At 37.8% G+C, this 7,512-nt stretch overlaps 1 non-coding gene across 1 annotated transcript; it reads left to right on the top strand.

The window, feature by feature from the left end:
- Positions 1-392: 392 nt before the first annotated feature.
- On the top strand, positions 393-496 carry LOC123648701. Its single transcript, XR_006738727.1, has one exon. It is a non-coding gene; the product is annotated as a U6 spliceosomal RNA (small nuclear RNA).
- Positions 497-7,512: the final 7,016 nt, after the last annotated feature.

The following is a 7,512-nucleotide window of genomic DNA, read 5'->3' as shown; positions in this document are numbered from 1 at the left end:
CATTACTATCACCTCTGATCTCATCAGAAAATCTTTAAAAATTGGAAAGCTGTCAAACTCACAGTGGCACCGCAGTTTTCCGAAACTCTAAATTTCACTTGAAATTTCCAGTTTTCTAATTGTCAATAAATGCTGTCAGTTGTTTTCCTTAACATGATGGGTTCACTTCAACTGTTTTTGAAAATATCTGTTAAATATTTAAGTCTGAATAGCCATAGTTGGTATATTAGTGTTCTTTCAAGTAAAAAGGTGTTCATGGAAAAGGCAGCCAGTTCAGCTTGCAGTGCAGCCACACAAGTGCTTTTCCTCGAGATAATCGTCCTGCTTTGATAAGAACCACAAGTGCTCTATGCGACTTCCTGTTTTGTCACACAGAAGAAGTTAAAAAATGCGTGCTCCCTTTGGCAGCAAATACAATAAAATTGGGATGACACAGAGATTAGCATGGCCCCTGTGCAAGGATGCCATGCAAATTAGTGAAGCGTCCCATATTTTTGTTAATTTGAAGATGTGGGGCAGGGACAGTGACATTTCTGTAGTCCCAGAGGCACAGAATTATGGAAAAGAATGTTGATTTCTATACAGTCTGGTGTCCATTTTAAACAATCATTTAATCTTGGAAGAAAAAAGTTAAAAAGTGTGTACTTCTCGCAATTTAATATAATAAAAAATTTATACTTCTTTATCAAAAACATTCTCAGACAAAGCTGGCGTGTTTCCTATGAGTGAATGACATGAAGAAAACTGTGGCTGCTACAGTTCTTTTGTATCATCAGTGCAAATGTCAGCATGGTGAAAAAGGCAAATAATATCTTTTTTTTTTTTTTTTTTTTTTGAGACAGAGTCTCACTTTGTTGCCCAGGCTAGAGTGAGTGCCGTGGCATCCGCCTAGCTCACAGCAACCTCAAACTCCTAGGCTTAAGCGATCCTACTGCCTCAGCCTCCCGAGTAGCTGGGACTACAGGCATGCGCCACCATGCCCGGCTAATTTTTTCTATATAGATTTTTAGCTGTCCAAATCATTTCTTTCTATTTTTGGTAGAGACGGGGTCTCGCTCTTGCTCAGGCTGGTCTCAAACTCCTGACCTCGAGCGATCCACCCGCCTCGGCCTCCCAGAGTGCTAGGATTATAGGCGTGAGCCACCGCGCCCGGCCATTATTTTAATATTATTATGAAAGTAGTTTTGACCGCCTATAAAAGTCTCAGGGGCTTTGAGAACTTCTGCACTAGAGGGAAATGTGGAAGACCTGAAGAGCATCCAGCTACCCTTCCAATTTCCTCAATCAGGGGGAAAGGAGAGGCCAGGAAGGGAGCTATTATTCCTGGGAATTTTATTTTTTTACTTATTTATTTATTTGAGACATGCTCTTGCTCTGTTGCCCAAGATAGAGTGCAGTGGCCTCATCATAGCTCACCGCAACCTCAAATTCCTGGGCTCAAGTGATCCTCCCACCTCAGCCTCTTGAGTAGCTGGGACTACAGGCGCATGCCACCACACCTGGCTAATTTTTCTAATTTTTGTAGAGACGGGTCCCACTATGCTGCTCAGGCTGGTCTTGAACTCCTGTCCTAAAGCGATCCTCCCCACCTCAGCCTCCCAAGGTGCTAGGATTACAGGCATGAGCCATTGCACTGGCCTATTTCTGGGAATTTTAAGTCCATGTTAAAAGGGTGTTGAAATGATTAATTGATAAAAATTGGAAGAAATTCTGTATGCTTGAAGCTACAAGCTATTCTGAAACTCCAGCCAGGTATACCTCAGGCTTCCTAAAGATGCCATAGTAACTCATAGTCTATATTATTTTATGGCAAGTAGGCATTAAAGCTGTTTCTCAGACCTCCAACATCTATGCCCGTACACTGTCCATGCACACGCAGATCATTAACTTTAGGCAATGGTCAAAACAAACAGAAAATTCACCATAATATTTAAATAGTAAAATAAAATATAATATTTGAAAATTAACAAGAGCAGTAGTTTCAAATTATAGAATATATATTACAGATCACAGTGTACTGAAGACAATAATATAAAATTTAACAGGAATAAATGTAAAACGAGATCTTTGAAATTTTTGTTGTTTTTATCTTTAATTGACTGCATAAATAGAAGATGATAGAGATCTGGCTTGACAAAAGTTCATGAAGAAGGTCTAATTGAATGTATTGATCACAAACTTAATGTTTCTAATGACTATTATATTGATGTTCTAGGTTGCATTAATAGAAGTATAGTGTCTTGCCAGAAAAAGTTGAATTTCCCGATGTAGTATAGGCAGCTCATAAGTAAGTTTCAGGAAAACCATAAATGTTTCATTCTATCTTGCAGTTTAAGGGTTTGTTTTTATAATAGTGGATACAACTCAGCAATTCGTCAGAGGGATAGATTGTCCAGGCCAGTTGACAGTTTCATTTAGTCTGGACTAGGTGAGCTTTTTAGCATGAAAATGCTCCTCTCTCTTAAAGCAAACAAACAACAAAAAAATAGGTGAGAATGGTAGGAAATTCCAGCTCCTGTGGGGAAACTATTAGTTTTAGAATATTTGGAGACTAAAGGATCACCGTCTAAGACATAGAGACTAACTAAATTCTATCATATGATCAAACTAGGGGTCAGGGTGTTCTGTTTCCAGCTTACACTGATTGGGTGATGTGAAAATGTGATTCTAGACCTATATGTGTACACAGAGAGTAAAAGTGGTCCCTGACTGGCAGTGTGACCATGCAACTTATTCTAATTTATAAAGAGTGCTAAGATACACGACCAGGGACTTTGACTTGAGTCCCAGACATGCCTCTTATTCACTGTTTGAAATTAGAACAAACTATTTCATTTCTCTGGGCCTCCAATTTCCCTTGTGTAAGATGAAGGGTTATTTGTGAACTGGGGTACTAGTTTTCAAATGTCATGTGAATACCCCTGGGGGTTCCCAAAGACCCTCCAACTGGTTAGTAGGCATGGACAGTTTTAGGAAGATAAATATGATCCTCAATTTTATGTTTTCTTTCCTAAAACTTATCAGGCTGAGAGAAAATGCCTTGGCCTGGCCCTGGCCTGGCCTGCCCTGGCTTGGCCTTGCCTTGCCTCTGCCGCCCACCCCACCTATCCCCCAAGCCCCACTTTGCCCCGCCTGCCCCACCCTTCCCACCACATTTCACAACAGCTCTTCTTCCACTTCATGAGAAACAAGCCTACCCTCACTGGTCAGGAATCTTATACAGTGCCTTATTTGAGGGGTACAAATCTCCAAGCCACCCAATCAAGGGATAAGTCAACAACTCTTTCAGACAGGCTACCTGATCTATTTCTTTAAAAGATATGCTTTCAATAAAATTTTACCATTTGTGTTTAGTAATTATCAATGCTGTTTTGATTAAATGCATAATAATAATCATAATGACAATTCATGCAAGTTTTTAATCCTTATAACCTTATAGTGACAGATTTTTTGAAATATTAAATATATGTGTGTGTGCATGTATATATATACAGTTGCAGAAATGAATGAGAAGGTGATCAATAAAAGATTTTGAAAACTAAAGTTATACTATATTAGGATAAAATTCTGTGTTGGAAATGGAATGGAAAACAATTTCAAGGAGATTATGAATATTACCAAATGTCTGATTGTTAAAGAGGTTGTTCATGTGTATTTTGAAGGATGTTATTAGGTATCAAATGTCTGTAGCATTTATTTTGTATTGGATACATAAAAATAATGATGTTTTATTTTTAAATGTCAATATTTGCAACATGTCAGAAATTGTCTTCTTTTATTTTAAACTTATGACAAAAACTATGACAAAAATATTCAAATGTCTAAAAAAAAGTGTGAATATTTTTCAAAATTCTTTTAGGGGTTTATAAGCATAAAAGTTTGACAACCACTGAATTATTGTATTACTGAAACTTGCTTTACATTTTCCTACCTGTCAGCTTTATAGCTTTGTAAAAGAGAGCAAATATTGTGTGGTTGTGTTTTGTTTTGTTTTTATGACCATTGTGGGCAATCCACGTGATCTCTAAAGGAGATCTAGAAAGTGCAGAGATCTCCTTAAAGACCTCTGCCAACTGGAAAGTTCCCCATGACCCAGGGAGAGAACTTTGAATCCATTACTTGAACCAGATCTTCACTCAAGTTTAACCCTTAAGGATAGGACAAAAAATTACGAGCTTATACATAAAAAATAATAATAATTTTTAAAAAAGACTATTCTAGGCTCCAAGCACAGGACTCCTAGTCCTTCAAATTCTAATTCCAGTGCCAGAATGAGAAATTGCTGTCTTCTTTAGTCTTCTGTATCTCTTCTCTATGGAGAAGCTATAACTAGAAATAACCAGAATAATCCAATTTCGAGGCATTTTTACTAAAAGGTTAGTGTTTAATATCGCAATAGTCTCAGAGAAAGATGAGCAATGATTGACTTCCAACAAGAAGAGATCTTAAATACTTTGTCCTGTGTATTCAGCTTTATCCTGACCTAAGTTAGAATCTGAGGGAAGGTAGTCTCTATGGTACCAGATCTGTGGGGGTCTGGATAGAGGAATGGGGTCTTTTTAGGATCAGAGTATAAAATGTTTGCCTGGTTTCCTATGGAGTTAGAAATTCACCATTAGAAATTAAATCTAGTGTCTTAGACCCATAGGAATTTATCAGCCAGTTTCATGGATGCGTTCCAGCCCTGCCTTCAAGCTCTCTGGGATGCAGGAGGGGCTAGGGAAGGCAGGCACAAGACAATGGACCAAAAGGAAGTTTCTCCAAGGCCCTGGGTAACTTGGGAATAGGAGGCTGATTGGATCTGTGAGTGGAAATAGAGGGGGTTACCAAAAATAATGGGAGCAGAGAGACTAAATGTGAGTATTTGTTAAAACGATAAATTTGTGACAAGCTAAATAATGTCAGATTGGCTACATGTTTCCCAGCCAGCCAAGCAGCAGCCAAGAACTGTGCCTAGTATACTTTTGGGCCCAGTTTATTGAGTGCACACACTGGCACAGGGTCAGTGCTTAGGCAACTATGCTTATTTCTAACATAGCACACATTTCAGCTTTACATGTCGTAAGCAAAGCACACATACCATCCATATCCTGAGAACTTGGTTGGTCCAACTCTTAAATGAATGGCTTGTGGGCATTTAAAAGCTGCCTGAAGATCTTTTTTCAGGGCATGACTTAACATTTTACTTATAATAAGGAATTAACCTTTGAGGTTTCCTCATGGATTGATGATAATTTATATTAGAGCTTTAATATGGTAGGAGAAAACAAATTTAAACCTAAGTTAAAAATAAAGATGACCTACATAGAATAAGTGGAATCTTCTTCTCAAATGATATTTAATAGAACAATATTGCAACTCCTTGGGTTAGATTGAATAGGAATTCTGCCTCTGGATAGTGATAATAGCTACCAGTGATTAAACATTTTCTACTTGTCCAGCACTGTGCTAAATATTTAATCTTTATGACAATCATATAAGTATCCTCCTTTAATTGGGGAAGACAGGAGATTAAAGGGGCTAAGTGACTTGCCCAAGGTCAGAGAACTGGTAACTAATAGAGCCAGGATTCAAACCCAGATGTGTCTATATGGAGTCCAGGAGAATCTCCTGCAGTGAGAGTCCGTGGTTTGTGCCTATTCCCCAGGAGGTGTGAGAAGGGCTTGCCCATAAATGGGCTGGACAGAGACGAAGAGAGCTGGAATGAGCTGTGTGGGCAGCGACACGTGCAGCTCAGCCCTGTGCAGTTTTGTGTGAGGCTTTACCGTGGTGTGAAACTCCAGCATCTTCCACTGTGGGTGTCTACTCTCTGATTAAGCATTTTGGCAGGGTTCCTGCTATTTAGCTCTCCACTAAAAGCAAGGATCATATACATGAACCATGTTTGGTTAAGTCCATCTGTAATTTAATACCAGAGCAATTTGACCTGAAAGATTCTGAACTATTCAGATGCCAAGTTTAAAAAATAATATTTGGGGCAAAATCTAGAGTAGTACCAAGTGTTTTCTGTATGAAGAAGTGCATGTGGGATTTTAATTCTATTTGTAAATTATTTTCCAAAGAAATCCATAGATAACATAGATATCCATTGGTATCTAATATAAATCAATATGTGTTTGATTTCTGAATGTTTTAAAATATGATGTTGTATGTTTATATGCCTCTGTCTAGCACTTTTTTACTTTAAAAAAATAAATAAAATTCTGCTCCCCAAAAGCATTTGTTACTGCCACAATGTTCATAGTTATACCCTACAACTCAAAATTTTATAAATGTATAATTTAAAAATATATCAATGCCTCCTTATAATCATAGAATAGCAGTATCCCATGAAGGCATCAGGTCAGCAAGTGTTATTTAAGAGTAGATGAAAACACTAAACCAAATTCTCAGGTAGGAAAAGACCAATTGACAAATGACTGACTTGGAAGAATGCTTTTTTGATACCCAAATGCACTTGGCTATTACAAAGTCTTGTTTTTTCACTCTTTAGTGAGCTAAACCTAGCCATATTTTGGATACAGCTAGGACCCTTTTTGAAAGGATCTAAAACAGAAAGAACAAATTTTCTTTAAAACCGTGCAATTTATGAATTCACAGTTGTTATTTGCCTCTTATTCCCAATGACAGCAGTCAGGGTTGTACATGGGCACATCTAGTTCTGTGCCTGAAATTCACCCTGGAAATTGGTCCAAGGTTTAGCATCTTGTGGCATATGACTACAGAACAATGCTCTGAACCATTGCCACTTCCTGCCTGAGTGACCACAGGAATGTCACTTAACCTCTTCAAGGAAGTATTCACATCTTCCACAGGCAGTTGCTATGAGAATTAAATAGAATAATATACATGAGATAGTTAACACCATGACTTGAGCTCAGAATTGCTTAATAATATATAATATTAATATATTATTAGACTACATAGAGAACTAATATAGAAATTTTGAACTTAAAAGACTGGTCATTGGAATCACATACATCTGCATTCTACTCTAAGCTCTACCACTTACTGGTTGGTTGACTTTGAGAATGTTTTTAATCTCTCTGAATTTCAGTTTTCAATTCTTAAACTGGGACAACTAAATCTACTCTTTCTGATGACTAAAAATATTAACAGATAATAAATACCAAGGGTCTAACATTACAACAGCCATATGGTAGGAACCCAATCATGGTCTGTTACTAATTACAGCAGTAAGGGTGGAAAAGAGTGATGACTGCCTCCAGCCCTGAGGGAGCTTATACTCTTATCCCTTAGAGAAAACACAGCAAAAGAAGGGGACCAGCAGGCATATTAGACAAAGAAATGCTGATGTTTAAAGAAAATGACAGCAGATAAAAGAGAAAAAAAAAGAAAAAATAGTGGACAGTCAAGGTGTGTGCCAATGTGAAAGTAGGGAAACAGCTCAGAGATGAGGAGTCAACCCACTTCATTGACACAGATGGATTTTTCCAGAAAAACCTCAAAAATGGGGAAGTACCCCAACAATTTCTTTGTGATAAATTGAGG

Source organism: Lemur catta, chromosome 12, assembly GCF_020740605.2.
Source record: "Lemur catta isolate mLemCat1 chromosome 12, mLemCat1.pri, whole genome shotgun sequence".
In the NCBI taxonomy this organism is placed as follows: Eukaryota; Metazoa; Chordata; class Mammalia; order Primates; family Lemuridae; genus Lemur; species Lemur catta.
This window is presented reverse-complemented; position numbering and strand designations above follow the sequence as displayed.